The sequence below is a fragment of the Tursiops truncatus genome, chromosome 20 (genome assembly GCF_011762595.2).
Source record: "Tursiops truncatus isolate mTurTru1 chromosome 20, mTurTru1.mat.Y, whole genome shotgun sequence".
NCBI classification, from domain to species: domain Eukaryota; kingdom Metazoa; phylum Chordata; class Mammalia; order Artiodactyla; family Delphinidae; genus Tursiops; species Tursiops truncatus.
The window spans coordinates 15,105,745-15,123,035 of record NC_047053.1 but is presented as its reverse complement, the minus strand read 5'-3'; the positions used below and the strand labels follow the sequence as shown (position 1 = coordinate 15,123,035).

Sequence of the window (17,291 nt, the reverse complement as noted above, 5' to 3'; positions counted from 1 at the left end):
AGGAGAGGTGAAGATCATAATCTTTCTTTTCCCCTCAGAGAAGGAGAAACTTGGGCTTGTTTTTTTAAATTTTATTTTGTTTTATTTGTTTTGTTTTTAATGCTGAGGGGAAGTTGCCGTTTGAGAATGGTTGACGATATAGGTGAAAAGAGTAACGACTGACTGACTTGCAAAGCAAGGACCCTTACTAGGAGAGGGAACATTTAGAACAAATTACATGTACATCCGGCTGAAGCAGAGAGCTTGTTTTTTCTGATCACAGCCAATGTACTTTCCTAGTTTATTGTAACTTCCAACAACTGTTCTGGTGTACATTTTCACTCACAAATCTCACACAACAGATCTATTCATCTCAGTTGTTTTACTGATTGAAGAACCAAGATTTTTTATGACTGCACCTTAGGCATACCTTTTGGTTCTTGAATAAAATTTCTCTTTGTGGCCCACTGGAGGGGTTTTCCCCTAAAAAAATGTTTTTCATTTAAAAAAATGAGAAGCACTACCTCTTCCCTTAGAACTCTTTAGTTTGTTTACTGCACTTGTTACTCAACCTACTCAATCCACAAAAACTTTTCAAGAATTTGTCCCTTTCCTACCATCGCTAACTATAGGATGGTTTAGCTCTGTATTTCCAACTCTTGTTACAGTTCCAAAAATTATTATAAACGTTTAGAATCTGAAAAACTCAGTTACATACTGATTACGCTGACCAGCTTACCTCTGAATTCCACGGAGGGATTGAAATAAGGTGTGTAAGAAGGGGGCTATTCAACATGTCAGGGCAAGCTTCTCATTCGCAGGGTTTTCTGGGGGGGACGGATATTTTGGGAGTGGGAAAAGCAAAGAAGAAGAGCAGATAAGCTCTTCTTTCTTAGATTTCAGGGTGAAATGAATGCACCTGACGCTTCTTTCTTAGATTTCAGGGTGAAATGAATGTACCTGACGCCCACGTGGCAGAACGGCTCCGCCAGGTGAGCGAGGCCGGACTGGAGACACGACGGAACTCTGGGCCATTCTGGAGACTCCGCCCAGTGTAAGCACTCGCGCGCTGCTGTGAGGGCGTGCACGCGTACGCAGTCTTGCCTCGCGCAGGGTCGAGCCTGTCAGGCGGGAAATCTCGCGAGATTGGAGACTGGGATGACTGTCGGGAGGAGGGGAGTGGTGTCTGGGAAGGGGGGGGAATCTGGGCAGCGGCCGGGCTCTGTGGCTTCAGGGCTCGGAGAGAGAGAGAGGGAGGGTGGCAAAGAGAGTGAGTCGGTGCCGCCGCCTGCCTAAGGAGAGAGGAGGGGTCCTGCTTGCCTGCGCCCTTCGTGGGCCGAGAGCGCGAGGCACCCGCGAACCTCTGAGGCCTCCAGCCCCTGGGGACCCCGCCCCGCCGGCCGGCCGGCCCGGGGCCTCTCTTCCCTTTGTGAGCGCCCCCTTCCCAGGGGTGGTGGTGGCTGAGGTCTGTGCGTGGGCCCGCCCGCCGAGGGGCCGCGGCGGGGGACCGAGAGGGCCTCGGCTGTGTGAGGACGGGAGGCGGCCGAGGCCCGGGCCGGTTCCCCCGAGGCGGCGGCGGCGGCTCCCGGCACTTCCCCGCGCCATCTTAGCTGAGTCCAAGCGCTGAGGGCGCCTCCTCGACCCCGGTAGTCCCTTCGCCCCCCCCCCCCCCCGCCCCTTGTCGCAGAGCTTGGGCTGGGCGGCTTGCTGGGGCTCCGGGGGGGGGGGCGGCGGTCTGTCGCCTGGCCCCCTCCTCCTCCTCACTCCTCGCCCTCCAGCGTAGCGGCTACCCAAGCGCTGCAGGGGGCTGTGGCTGCCTACTCCGCCCCAGACCTGTCGGCGAAAGGGTAAGGGCACCTCTGCCTTGGGAAAGGGAGACATGGAGGGGGCGGGGAAATTCGGCCCACTTTGGCCGCTGCGCGGAAGAAGGGATGTGGGGGTGGGGTGGGGGAGGGAGACAAGGAGGGTCTGTGATTCTGTGGGTGGGGTGAAGAAGCTGGTGAGCTGGGCGCCCTCCCGTTTTGAGGGGCAAGAGCAATTACATTCCTCTTTCCTGAGGGTTACCGGAAGGGGTGGTAGAAGAGGATGTCTCGAGGAAGGTGTGGCCCTCCTAGGGAGACTGGGTTGATGTGCACCCCGATTTAAAGGCGCGAGGTCCCTTTCCCTTCTGATTCCTCTGCTCCTCCCTCTCCTCCTTTGTAGTGTCTGTGAATTCTTGGGAAGGGAGACCGCTCTGGGTAGTCTACTGGGTGGATTCCCACCCTCCCTCCTTGCTCGGGAAATCTGTACCCCTCTTCTCTAGGGGTGATGGAAGCGTTTCTTTCCCTCAACCTTTCCCCATTCTTTAGTCTACTGCAGTGCTGCAGAAGTCCAAGGCAGTTTCTTCATACACAGGCCCGTGTATACACTGAAGGGAGGGGGAGCAAGAGAGGGAAGTAATGGCGCTTCCCTTAGAAAGGTTACCCCTTTTCCTTTGGTTTTAAATCGATAACGGTACTGGTTTAATACTCCTCCCCTGAGATCTGTCCCTGGGAAGTATGTCTGTTACTGTTGGGGGGCTACGGCCTCTCAAGAGAGACCCTGCCATGTTAGAACAGTTTTGATGTCTCTCTCTTTTCAAAACACTGGGTTGACTTTTTTTGTGTGTGAGCATATTGGGTTTTCGTTAGGATTAAAATAAAATAATTTTGTACTCCCTCATTTCCCTCTTTTTTTTTCTTCCTATGACTTTCGTAGTTCTTGAAGAATTATTAAAGATTATTGTATACAGACAGGCTGTCTGATGGACATTCCTTCTCCCTGAGCTGTGAATTTTTAGGGTTAATACTTTTGTATACATTGAAATCGGAATTTTCCGAAAATGATTAGGTTACAAACCTTTCTGTTGAAAATGCCTTGTTTCTTAATGTAATAAAAATTAATAAAGATTAATTTGCCTAATGATATTGTGATAGGATCTGTATTCTGTAGTCAGTAAGTCGTTTTTCCACTTCTTTTGCTTCATGTCATATTTGTTTAAAACAAATCATCTTATCTGGTTTACAGTAGTACTTGTTGGTTTTGTTTAGTAGAGTAGAAATAAATTTAAAAAAAATTAACATTCTGGAAGTGTGTTGCCAAGTTCTTGTGACCAAAGAGTAGTCTTGAAATCTACAGTTGATACTTTTTTCTTTAAGTATTTAGAGTTACTGATGAAGTGATTTCAAAATGTTCCGTACATGAATATTCATATAATTAAATAACTTTTATACAAAGTGATGAAGGTGACTAAACTAACTACAGAGATCTTGTCTTGACGTTTTACTAGCAAGTTGTATTTGGTGTTTAAGCTTTACTTAGTGGGTGACTTGTTTTTAAATACTTCCAAATGCCATCTGCATATTACATTGTCCATCAGAGCTTTTTTGGTGTTTGTTGTATTTTGAAACCTGTTTTAAGACAGGTATTTAAAGATGTTAGTAGTAGTGGTGTTAAGCATTAATTTAGTTTCTGTCATCTTATTTCATGATTTTAATATAGGGAGACACATTAATGGTATGTTAAATCAGTTTTTATTGTTTTTCCTCAGCAAATGGAATTCTCCTTTATTCTCTTTTGATTTTTATCTGAACTCATTTTAACTTAAACAGCACTTCTCATTTGAATCTTTATTTCATGGCACAAAGCTGCATGTTGTGGTGTGTAGTTTTCCCCTCTTTGGCAAATTGTGAGGTAAAGTCTAATTCCTGTGTTATGGCTTGTTGGTAATTAATTCATATATACTAGCATGTATAAACCCAAGCATACTGCTCAGTAAAAAGTGACTGTTTTTGTCTTCGAAAGGTGAAGGCAGAGGGGATTTATCAATAAGGGCTACAAAACTTAAGGATGTACACTGGATATAGGTAAACTACTTGCTATATATCAGCATACTAGAACTAAGAGGTACTCTTTAGAACAACTATGAAGAAACCCTTTTCAGTAGTTGGTAGGAATTCGGTTAAAGGTGGTAAAACTATGTTCATGACCAATTAGATAAATTCATTATTAAGGAAAAACTGTCTGCGGGTTATTGCAGGTGAGTTCTGATGCCCCTGTCAGAAAGAGAAACTAAGAGCTGTTAGTCTGAGTTAATTGATTCCAGATTATATGGTACCTCTTGGGTTTCTAGTTATCTACAAAATGGCAGTGTACATCACTTCCTGTTCTTTCACAACTGATTCTCTGAATTCCCTCTTAGTGACTTAATTTTTGGCATTCTGATACCTGATTTGTTAATTTGGTTATAATTCTCATGTTTTATAGATGGAAGAATTTCTAAGAATCAATTGGGTTTAAAGGCTTTGTATAGTCTAGGATTATCTTGACAGTAACTAAATTTCCTTCCAAATTAAAGGTTAGTTTCTCAAACAGATTTAAACTGAGAGGTTTTAAAGAAATACAGCAATATACAGGACCAAAAGTATGAGTGAATTGAATAGAAAATAATTATTGTATTTTCTGTAATATATATTTTGGGAGAACTGTAGATGTGGCAGTTAACTGACCATGTTAATATAAAACAAGTTTTCTTTACATCAAGGTATATACATGATATTTGGTCCCATGCTGTGATGCCATCCCAGTAGTAAGAAAGAAACTGATTACTTACAGAATACTAGGACTGAATACTCTTAACTAACCATAAAAAGTGTAATTTATTTTAAGAATTTGCTGGTACTTAGTAGATATGAATACTTAGTAAATCCAGAAGTTATCTAGGGGGCCAACTGTTGGCATTGAAATTAGATTTGAGATTAATCTGTTATTCAAATTAATAAATTCTTTGTTTTTCATTTGACTGCTCTGTATAGTAAAATCATTTTATTTCTCCTCTGTATATCTTTTTGGTTATCAGTAGTCTGTTGTAATAATTGTACTCATACTGATTTAACCTTTTAGAAATTAGGAGCTTTTTTCTATGTATAAGGTAAGGGCTGCTATTCAGTTCAGGATCATATATGAATGCATCTCTTCTAAAAAGTGTCAATTCTGTAGTTAAGTCTTGCATAAAATTGAGATTGTTCCATTAAGCAGAGTGCCAACGTATGTTCGTCTGCCTTTAGGTTTCTGTACTTGTTCATGGCTGGATTATTTTTTTATATTCTTCAAGATTTCAAATTCTAAAAATGTAAGTGTAAAAGATACAAACCTCTATTCATTCCATTATATTGGATTAAAATATTTTAATTTTAATGATAAAAATTGATATTTAATATCATTAAAGTGTTTCATACCTTTTTAAAAAATCCACATGAATTTAAATGCTGTGTGGAGGGGCTAGAAACAATTACTTTCAATTGGGATGTTCTTTTAACATTTGGTAACAATTATTTCTGTATCAGTCTCTTCTGTTTGTGCTAGAAGCAGACTTTTTGTTCTGAAATACAGTTTAAGGCTGCATTTTCTTAACTAGTGACAAAATTAAGCAGCCCATAAAAGGTGGAAAGGTTTTTCACAATATAAAAAATTTATGTGGCATGTAAATAAAGTTAATAAAAGTACAGGTTACTAGGTACTTTGCATAATTAATATATAGCCTGTTAAAAATGCCAGTAGCAGTGACATTGTTATAAAAGCATAACTACATTTAATTGGCCTCTAACTTATCTTTAAAGCTGAGAAGGGGCTGAATTTTCTTTCTGATAAAATTATTCAATATGATTATGTTGTGCAGATTCAGAAGTAGATGAATTACTTCATTTAGAAAGACATGCAAAGTTTAGTTTCTGAGAAAAACATCAACAGATACTGGAATGGAACAAAATATTCGGGTCTGCAGCCACCAATAATACAACTGTCACTTAATATATCTTAATTTTACCATTTATTAGCTGTGTAACTTCTTTATATAACATTTTTAAGCCTCACTTTCCCTGTCTATAAAATGAAAATAATGCCTACTTTATAAGGTTGCTAGGTTTAAATGGGATAACCCTTGTTAAGTACCTAATGTATTGTTTGATACATAGTAAGCACCCAATAAGTTGTTGGCTGTCACATATTAGCCACTTAATAAATGTTTACAAATGAAAATAGTGAGTCTAATATTTAAGAATGAATTACATTCCATAATTTTGATTTGAAGTTGGATTTATACATTTGGAGCTCAACGTATATTTTTTAAAGAAATTGTTCGAATTTCTAACCAAGAATAGCTTACAAACTTTTTTGTACCTGAAATGGACTACTATGTAGTTCTATAAGAGATTTTCTTTTTCCTTTGCTGGATGTAAAACCTGTCCTAAAGAACAAAATTTCCTTCCTCTTTGGTACTTCATTTGTTTATTTAAGTCTTTTGCTATCATACTTCTACTTCCTGGAACTCTTTTCACCATCCCTGGCTTTGAGGGAATCCAAAGTACTCATGTTCTCCTAAGCGTTTTTTTTAGGTATGTTTTGTAGGTATGTCTCATCTTGAAAGTGCTTTATATTCCACAGTATATTAATTCAGCAAATGTTAAGTGATGATTACATGCCAATAAGGTTTGGTCCCTGCCCTGGAGGAATTCTGTCTTCTCACTTTTTCCACTTCCTAAATAGTTTTCTCAAACCAGATATTCAGAGGAAAGCAAGGATCTTCCTGTGGTTGTCAGTTCCTCTAAGCCAGTGCTTTTCAAACTTCAGGTTGTGACCCATTAGTGACTTGTCAGTTCAATTTACTGGGTCACAACACCAATTTTTTTAAATAAAAAATAATGGGAAATACCAGAGTGTGTTGTGTAAGTAAGGGTGAGCATTGTAATGGGAAACTTTTTTTGGCTTTATTTTTATGTGTTCTGGGTACACAGATAAATTTTTTTGAAGTTTCTTTTTGAACTCATGCTTTTTACTTCTAACTGCATATTTCTGAAGTATGAATATGCTTGTTTTTTCTTTTTCTTTCAACAATTCTCCTTTCAATCTCTCCTGATTCTAGTCTCTAGTCTATTTGTTAGTTATGTTGCACATATTTACCGTTCCTAGGTCTCAAAGCTTGTTGGGGTACTGATAGGTCCTGGGCAGGATACCAGCAGTTTTGGGTATGATGATAACTTCTGAGGTTTTTATATTGGGGAGCATGTTATCACATGCTCTAATGTCACGTCTTATGTATGTGAGGGCAATTTCTCATGAATTGCAGGATTTATTTTAAAAAAAGAAAACTTTATTTGGAGCATAATAAGAAAATATCTTTTATTTTTATTTGAGTCATATATAGATTTAATTTTAAACTATTAATTGCACTATATATATGTTTGTTTATTTGTTTGTTTTTTTGCGGTACGCGGGCCTCTCACTGTTGTGGCCTCTCCTGTTGCGGAGCACAGGCTCCGGACGCGCAGGCTCAGCGGCCACGGCTCACGGGTCCAGCCGCTCCGCGGCATGTGGGATCTTCCCAGACCGGGGCATGAACCCGTGTCTCCTGCATCGGCAGGCGGACTCTCAACCACTGCGCCGCCCTATTAAGTATTTTAAAAAAATTTCAGTGTGCTTCAGTGCATTACATCTAATGATATCCTTATATTTTGGTTGATGTTTTTAGTTCACTTATGGTGGTAGTTACGAGTCTCTAGTTTGTATTTTGGACTGATTTTTTCCAGTTTGTTTCCACTGAAGCAGAGAAAGGTTTTAGAAAAAGTTGATGAACAGCATTACTAAACAAGGTCAAGGTTTTTCCTTTTTTACACTTGGGAATTTAGTGTCACTCAAAATTGGAAAACTTGTCTCTTTGCCAAAAGCATCCATATTTTTGATTGTAAAGACTAAAATTACTTATTAACCTATAATGGTACTTGATAAGGAAACTTTACTCTTCACTGTTGCACTCTGTATAGTATGTGTTACAGTATTTAATATACTGCGGTTAAGGAAGCTCATGCTGTGTAAATGGTAGATGATGATTGTGATGTTTTTTATAGGGAACATCACATTATTGGAGTACGGTATTTCAGTTGGTTTTGTTTCTTACAATTCAAGGGTTTTGAGTCCTGGGGGCGCAGTATAATGTGCTCACTCTCAGATTCTTTACTTTGACATATGTGCTTGTTACTGATGATAATTTTTCCATTACCCAGAAAAGCACAAGTAATTTGAAAATACCGTAATGAAAAGATCCTTTTATCTTTAGTTTAGATACTGACAAAATATTTTTGTGTATTATGTGTGAAAGTTCAGTTCTATGAAATAATGCCATAAAACTTAAATCAAGAGTAAAAAGATTTTAAGGAAAAGATGGGAAAATTTTCTATTTAGGAAAGAAATGTTCTGTAGTAGAGAAACTTGAATGCTAGCAATAGAAAGTATAGAATTTGGATATTTCTTTGTTTATGTGGCATTTTGATTGAACTGATTATGCATATGCATACAAATGTATGGTAAACTGGTTGGAGAGGTCCACTGCCTTCAAGAATAGCATGGTTTTAGGGGAAAACAAAAATATTGATCGACGAATTTTGTTTTTGTAATATGTATTAGATAATTTGATAAATTAGAAGAATAAGTTTCACAAGAGAGTTTATTACTGTAGTAAATGATGTTATACCAAAATCCTAAATAATGCATTGTTACCAAATGAATTTTTTTCTTTCTCTGGTTGAATACATGTGAAATACGTGTTGTTTATTATTTGATAATCAAATAAATGATAAGGGTGGTGGGCTTTTTAAAATTTGTTTTTTGTTTTCTTTCTGCATTTAGTAGTTTCAGTATCAGAAGTGAATTAGATTTTGTGTCTTTAAGGAAGACCAAATGTGATTTTTTTGCAATTGTTTTTTTCAGTCAACAAGAATGAACCTATGTTGAAAGTTAAATGTTTTGAGAACTTTAAATAGGAATCAAATAAAGAACTTTCATTTTTATTTATCAGATTTGAAATGTAGATGTATTAATAATGTATCATTCTCTCAAAAATTTAAGTTGGAGACTTAGTCTCCTAACATTTTACAGTCTGTCTACTCTAAAGAACTAAATTTAACAAGACATCTGGTTAATTTAAGAGCCTTGTAAATACACATTTTCTTTCAACCTTCCTGGAGATGGCATGGAATATATTAGGGGAGGAATGGTGAAATAGATACAGTAAGCAAACATCGAAAATGCGTTTTATGATTATCTTTGAGGTGGTAAATCCAGTCATTAACAATATAATGGTTCTGCTTTTGACGTACGACATGTTTATTAAATAATACAAAAACTGTCTAATTGTTTTTGACAATTAATATATTAAGGTACACCACCATTCTGTTTTTTTTAACATGAATTATATTGGATTAATATTAGGTGAAATGGTATCCCAAATTTTAGTATCTATTATTCTACTTTATCTCATTCAAGTGGCATTGTGATATGAGATTATAACATTTTTTTTTTGAAAAAGTGTTCTTTGTTAAATCCTTTTGAAGCATAGTCATTAAGCTCTTTGGTTTACTCATATTTGGTTTAAGCTTAATATAGAAATCAATTTCAGTTTAACACTTTGAGATACATAGGTTATAATTTATGATCTGTCGGTATGTACTATGAAAACACCAAATCAAAATAGTGATTGATGGAATTTGAATTTAAAGACTACCAGTATAACCATTATCTACATAGCTTTAGTATCAAAATAAGATTGTCATAACACATGTACTTATCATGTATCTTTTGAGTGCTGCATTCTAGGCACTGTACTTATCAAAATAGGTTCAGTGATGACACATCTATTTATTATACATTTTTGACTGCTATTTGCTAGATACTGTGTTGGGATACAGAAACGAGTACGATTTAATCTCTCCTGTTTTTTCAGTTCAACAGGGATACGGACTTGCAAATAAATATATCATACAATAATGCAATGCAAAGTTTCGAAAACATGACAGTGTTGACATTTTAGGTAGGATAATTTATTGTGTGGATTTGTGCTGTGTATTATTAGATATTTTGAAGCATCCCTGGCCTTTACCCATTAGATGCCAGAAGCACTCCCTCTCCCCAGTTGTGACAATTAAAAATGTCTCCAGATATTGGCAAAAGTCCCCTGGGGAGTAAAATCACCTGTTATTGAGACTCACTGGTGTAGTGAATACTAAGGTACAAAGAACTGTCATCAGACAAGTGAAATAAAGTGAAGGGATGTTTAGGTGGAATGACCCCTAAGGGAGTGCAGTTTTATATGGGTCTTGAAGAAAAGTAGGAGTGGAAAGGGAATTATATACCTGAGAGCATGAAAGATCAATATCTATGAATGTAATTAGTAATAGTTTGTGGCCATAGGCTATTTATGTGGTTTGGGATGGAAATTCAGTAAAATGAAGCTGAAAAACTACTTTGGGGCCAAAACTTTTTTTTATTTTAATTTGATTTTATTTATTTTTTTATACAGCAGGTCCTCATCAGTTTTATACACATCAGTGTGTACATGTCAATCCCAATCGCCCAATTCATCACCCCCCCACCCCCACCCCCCCACCTCTTTCCCCCCTTGTTAGTTCTCTACATCTGTGTCTCAATTTCTGCCCTGCAAACCGGTTCATCTGTACCATTTTTCTAGGTTCCACATATATGCGTTAATATATGATATTTGTTTTTCTCTTTCTGACTTCACTCTGTATGACAGTCTCCAGATCCATCCACGTCTCTATAGATGACCCAATTTCGTTCTTTTTTATGGCTGAGTAATATTCCATTGTATATATGTACCACATCTTCTTTATCCATTCATCTGTTGATGGGCATTTAGGTTGCTTCCATGACCTGGCTATTGTAAATAGTGCTGCAGTGAACATTGGGGTGCATGTGTCTTTTTGAATTATGGTTTTCTCTGGCTATATGCCCAGGAGTGGGATTGCTGGATCATATGGTAATTCAACTTTCAGTTTTTTAAGGAACCTCCATACTGTTCTCCATAGTGACTGTATCAATTTACATTCCCACCAACAGTGCAAGTGGGTTCCCTTTTCTCCACACCCTCTCCAGGATTTGTTGTTTGTAGATTTTCTGATGATGCCCATTCCAACTGGTGTGAGGTGATACCTCGTAGTTTTGATTTGCATTTCTCTAATAATTAGTGATGTTGAGCAGCTTTTCATGTGCTTCTTGGCCATCTGTATATCTTCTTTGGAGAAATGTCTATTTAGGTCTTCTGCCCATTTTTGGATTGGGTTGTTTGTCTCTTTAATATTGAGCTGCATGAGCTGTTTATATATTTTGGAGATTAATCCTTTGTCCGTTGATTTCGTTTGCAAATATTTTCTCCCATATTGAGGGTTGTCTTTTCGTCTTGTTTATGGTTTCCTTTGCTGTGCAAAAGCTGTTAAGTTTTATTAGGTCCCATTTGTTTACTTTTGTTTTTATTTCCATTACTCTAGGAGGTGGATCAAAAAAGATCTTGCTGTGATCTATATCAAAGAGTGTTCTTCCTATGTTTTCCTCTAAGAGTTTTATAGAGTCTGGTCTTACATTTAGGTCTCTAATCCATTTTGAGTTTATTTTTGTGTATGGTGTTAGGTAGTGTTCTAATTTCATTCTTTTACATGTACCTGTCCAGTTTTCCCAGCACCACTTATTGAAGAGAATGTCTTTTCTCCATTGTGTGTCCTTGGCTCTTTTGTCATAGATTAGTTGACCATAGGTGCATGGGTTTATCTCTGGGCTTTCTGTCTTGTTCCATTGATCTATGTTTCTGTTTTTGTGCCAGTACCATATTGTCTTGATTACTGTAGCTTTGTAGTATAGTCTGAAGTCAGGGAGTCTGATTCCTCCAGCTCCATTTTTTTCCCTCAAGACTGCTTTGGCTATTCGGGGTCTTTTGTGTCTCCATACAGATTTTAAGATTTTTGGTTCTAGTTCCATTAAAAATGCCATTGGTAATTTGATAGGGATTGCATTGAATCTGTAGATTGCTTTGGGTAGTATAGTCATGTTCACAATATTGATTCTTCCAATCCAAGAACATGGTATATCTCTCCATCTGTTGGTATCATCTTTAATTTCTTTCATCAGTGTCTTATAGTTTTCTGGTCTTTTGTCTCACTAGGTAGGTTTCTTCCTAGGTATTTTATTCTTTTTGTTGCAGTGGTAAATGGGAGTGTTTCCTTAATTTCTCTTTCAGATTTTTCATCATTAGCGTATAGGAATGCAAGAGATTTCTGTACATTAATTTTGTATCCTGCAACTTTACCAAATTCATTGATTAGCTCTAGTAGTTTTCTGGTGGCATCTTTAGGATTCTCTATGTATAGTATCATGTCATCTGCAAACAATGGCAGTTTTACTTCTTCTTTTCCAATTTGTATTCCTTTTATTTCTTTTTCTTCTCTGATTGCCATGGCTAGGACTTCCAAAACTGTGTTGAATAATAGTGGTGAGAGTGGACATCCTTGTCTTGTTCCTGATCTTAGAGGAAATGCTTTCAGTTTTTCACCATTGAGAATGATGTTTGCTGTGCGTTTGTTGTATATGGCCTTTATTACGTTGAGGTAGGTTCCCTCTATGCCCACTTTCTGGAGAGTTTTTATCATAAATGGGTGTTGAATTTTGTCAAAAGCTTTTTCTGCAACTATTGAGATGATCATATGGTTTTTCTTCTTCAGTTTGTTAAAATGGTGTATCACATTGATTGATTTGCTTATATTGAAGAATCCTTGCATCCCTGGGATAAATCTCACTTGATCATGGTATATGATCCTTTTAATGTGTTGTTAGATTCTGTTCGCTAGTATTTTGTTGAGGATTTTTGCATCTATACTCATCAGTGATATTGGTCTGTAATTTTCTTTTTTTGTAGTGTCTTTGTCTGGTTTTGGTATCAGGGTGATGGTGGCCTCATAGAATGAGTTTGGGAGTGTTCCTTCCTCCGCAGTTTTTTGGAAGAGTTTGAGAAGGATGAGTCTTAGCTCTTCTCTAAATGTTTGATAAAATTCACCTGTGAAGCCATCTGGTCCTGGACTTTTGTTTGTTGGAAGATTTTTAATCACAGTTTCAATTTCATGACTTGTGATTGGTCTGTTCATATTTTCCATTTCTTCCTGGTTCCGTCTTGGAAGGTTATACCTTTCTAAGAATTTGTCCATTTCTTCCAGGTTGTCCATTTTATTGGCATAGAGTTGCTTGTAGTAGTCTCTTAGGGTGCTTTGTATTTCTGCAGTGTCTGTTGTAAATTCTCCTTTTTCATTTCCAATTTTATTGATTTGAGTCCTCTCCATCTTTTTCTTGATGAGTCTGGCTAATGGTTTATCAATTTTGTTTATCTTCTCAAAGAACCAGCTTTTAGTTTTATTGATCCTTGCTATTGTTTTCTTTGTTTCTGTTTCATTTATTTCTGCTCTGATCTTCATGATTTCTTTCCTTCTGCTAAGTTTGGGTTTTGTTTGTTCTTCTTTATCTAGTTCCTTTAGGTGTAAGGTTAGATTGTTTATTTGAGATTTTTCTTGTTTCTTGAGGTAGGTTTCTATAGCTATAAATTTCTCTCTTAGAACTGCTTTTGCTGCATCCCATAGGTTTTGGATCATCGTATTTTCATTGTCATTTGTCTCTAGGTATTTTTTTATTTCCTCTTTGATTTCTTCAGTGATCTCTTGGTTATTTAGTAACGTATTGTTTAGCCTCCATGTTTTTGTGTTTTTTACGTTTTTTTCCCTGTAATTCATTTCTAATCTGATAGCGTTGTGGTCAGAAAAGATGCTTGATATGATTTCAATTTTCTTAAATTTATTGTGGCTTGATTTGTGACCCAAGATGTGATCTATCCTGGAGAATGTTCCGTGCGCACTTGAGAAGAAAGTGTAATCTGCTGTTTCTGGATGGAATGTCCTATGAACATCAGTTAAATCTATCTGGTCTATTGTGTCATTTAAAGCTTCTGTTTCCTTATTTATTTTCATTTTGGATGATCTGTCCATTGGTGTAAATGAGGTGTTAAAGTCCCCCACTATTATTGTGTTACCATCAATTTTCTCTTTTATAGCTGTTAGCAGTTGCCTTATGTGTTGAGGTGCTCCTGTGTTGTGTGCATATATATTTATAATTGTTATATCTTCTTCTTGGATTGATCCCTTGATCATTATGTAGTGTCCTTCCTTGTCTCTTGTAACATTCTTTAAAGTCCATTTTATCTGATATGAGTATTGCTAGTCCAGCTTTCTTTTGATTTCCATTTGCATGGAATATCTTTTTCCATCCCCACACTTTCAGTCTGTATGTGTCCTTAGGTCTGAAGTGGGTCTCTTGTAGACAGCATATAGATGGATCTTGTTTTTGTATCCATTCAGCAAGCCTGTGTCTTTTGGTTGGAGCATTTAATCCATTCACGTTTAAGGTAATTATCGATATATGTTCCTATGACCATTTTCTTAATTGTTTTGGGTTTGTTTCGTAGGTCCTTTTTCTTCTCTTGTGTTTCCCACTTAGAGAAGTTCCTTTAGCATTTGTTGTAGAGCTGGTTTGGCGGTGCTGAATTCTCTTAGCTTTTGCTTGTCTGTAAAGCTTTTGATTTCTCCGTCGAATCTGAATGAGATCCTTGCCGGGTAGAATAATCTTGGTTGTAGGTTCTTCCCTTTCATCACTTTAAGTATATCATGCCACTCCCTTCTGGCTTGTAGAGTTTCTGCTGAGAAATCAGCTGTTAACCTTATTGGAGTTCCCTTGTATGTTATTTGTCATTTTTCCCTTGCTGCTTTCAATAATTTTTCTTTGTCTTTAATTTTTGCCAGTTTGATTACTATGTGGCTTGGCGTGTTTCTCCTTGGGTTTATCCTGTATGGGACTCTCTGTGCTTCCTGGACTTGGGTGGCTATTTCCTTTCCCATGTTAGGGAAGTTTTTGATTATAATCTCTTCAAATATTTTCTCAGGTCCTTTCTCTCTCTCTTCTTCTTCTGGGACCCCTATAATGTGAATGTTGTTGCGTTTAATGTTGTCCCAGAGGTCTCTTAGGCTGTCTTCATTTCTTTTCATTCTTTTTTCTTTATTCTGTTCCGTGGCAGTGAATTCCACCATTCTGTCTTCCAGGTCACTTATCCGTTCTTCTGTCTCAGTTATTCTGCTGTTGATTCCTTCTAAATGAAGTGCAGATTTCATTTCAGTTATTGTATTGTTCATCTCTGTTTGTTTGTTCTTTAATTCTTCTAGGTCTTTGTTAAACATTTCTTGCATCTTCTTGATCTTTGCCTCCATTCTTTTTCCGAGGTCCTGGATCATCTTCACTATCATTCTGAATTTTTTTTCTGGAAGGTTGCCTATCTCCACTTCATTTAGTTGTTTTTCTGGGGTTTTATCTTGTTCCTTCATCTGGTACATAGCCCTCTGCCTTTTCATCTTGTCTGTCTTTCTGTGAATGTGGTTTTTGTTCCACAGGCTGCAGGATTGTAATTCTTCTTGCTTCTGCTGTCTGCCCTCTGGGGGCCATATCTTTTTAACTGTTTAATTGAGGCATAATTAATGCAGCAAAGTGTATAAATATTAAGTGTAAGCTTGTTGAATTTTTGCAGATGTATATTCTCATGTAGCCACCGTGCACAACAACATATGGAACATTTCTAGCATCTCTTACGTTTCTTGAAGGGCTGTTGCTGTGCTCCTATTTGATGTGAAAATCATATAAAAGCAGGGGTGTGGTATCATCAGATTTGTGTTTTAAAAAGATTACTCTGGAGTTGTGGAGAATAGATGGGCAAAAATTACACATAGGGAGTTTGGTTATAAGGTTATTAGAGAAGTCTAAATAAGGAGTAGAGCTGACATGATGGATTTTAGAGAGACTAAGGTGGAAATATTGATGGAATCAAGGGTTTACTAGAGGTAAGGGACAGGATATGTTGAGAATGACTCTTGGTAACAAGCAGTTCAAAGATTTCAGTGACTTTTAACAGGACAAACATTTTTTGCTTGACATGATGTATGTGTAGTGTGGGTTTGTGGGGGATTCTGTTTGATCTCACTACGTAGGGTCTCAGACTGATGGAGGCTCCATCACATGGTTCCATGATCTCCGTGGCAATGGGAAGGAGACTGTTGCTAATAACTTATTGGCTCTTAAAGTGTCTACCTAGAAGAGGGTCATGTCGTTTTGGCTTATTGTTCATTGGCCAAAGCAAGTCATATGGTCTTAAGAGATTTCACAGAGAGGGTAAGAAAGTGCAGTATGTCCTGAAGGGGAGAACTGAAATATTTCAGCTATGGTAAATATATGTCATTTTGATTTACAGCTTATTTAGTCAGTTAAAAAGTGAATAATATTGAAATTTATGGTAAGAATTTTAGTAGTAACAAGAGCCACCATTTATGGAGCATTTACTATGTGCCAGGTACTATTTATGTATTTTAAGATATATTTTTCATTTCAGTTTTTTACAACATCCCTGGAAGGTAGATGGCAGTTGCATTTTATAGAGGGGAAACTGATGCTCATGAGGTTAAATAACTTAAGATCAGATAGCCAGGAGTATATATAAAGCCTGAGCTAGTTGTACTCTATTTGGTTGAGTAGAACCTTCTTGGCAGTAGGGTAGAAGGAGGGAAAAAAACCCAAAACCTCTTTGATTGAATAATCAATCAAATACTGTTAATTCGACTTGTTGTTAATTAGGCTTAAATGAATTAACAGTGGTATTGTTCTTGTAAATAACATTTTGTCCTCCAAGATTTTTCTGAAATTTCACAAGTGTAGACTATTTAATTGCATTTTAAAGATTCACAGACTAGAAGCTGCTGTTTGTTATTCATTTATTCTGTTTTTTACCGCCTTCTGTCTGATCCCTGTGTATATTGTTCTACTTAACCTGTTCTCTAATTTTTTTTTAAATAACTTTATTTATTTATTTTTGGCTGCGTTGGGTCTTCGTTGCTGTGCGCGGACTTCCTCTTGTTGCAGCAATCGGGGGCTACTGTTTGTTGCAGTGCATGGGCTTCTCATTGCAGTGACTTCTCTTATTGCAGTGGCTTCTCTTATTGCGGTGGCTTCTCTTGTTGCGGAGCATGGGCTCTAGGCTCGTGGGCTTCAGTAGCTGTGGCTCGAAGGCTCTAGACCGCAGGCTCAGTAGTTGTGGTGCACAGGGTTAGTTTCTCCATGGCACGTGGCATCTTCCCAGACCACGGCTCGAACCCGTGTTTCCTGCATTGGCAGGCAGATTTTTAATCACTGCGCCACCAGGGAAGCCCTTGTCTAATTTTTTGATTGTGAGAATCTTTCGTCAGTTCTTTGTATCTGAAATTCTAGTGTATGTGATTTATCTCTCTATTACTACCCTTAGTGAGAATTTCCTTTCAGGTATGTGAATTGCTAGTCATGGGGATGTTGGTAATTAGAATAAGAGGGAGTCTGGCTGTTGGGAA

At 37.6% G+C, this 17,291-nt stretch overlaps 1 protein-coding gene across 4 annotated transcripts in view; it reads left to right on the top strand.

Annotated features, from left to right (window-relative positions):
- The first annotated feature begins 1,169 nt into the window (after positions 1-1,169).
- The window catches only part of TAOK1 (TAO kinase 1), a 149,109-nt gene continuing 132,987 nt past the window's right edge, over positions 1,170-17,291 (top strand). For all 4 annotated transcript variants that reach the window (XR_002174758.3, XM_019926995.3, XM_019926996.3 and 1 more), the window contains exon 1: positions 1,170-1,826. The gene's annotated coding sequence lies outside the window, so the exon portion shown is untranslated. The remainder of the gene's footprint in view (positions 1,827-17,291) is intronic.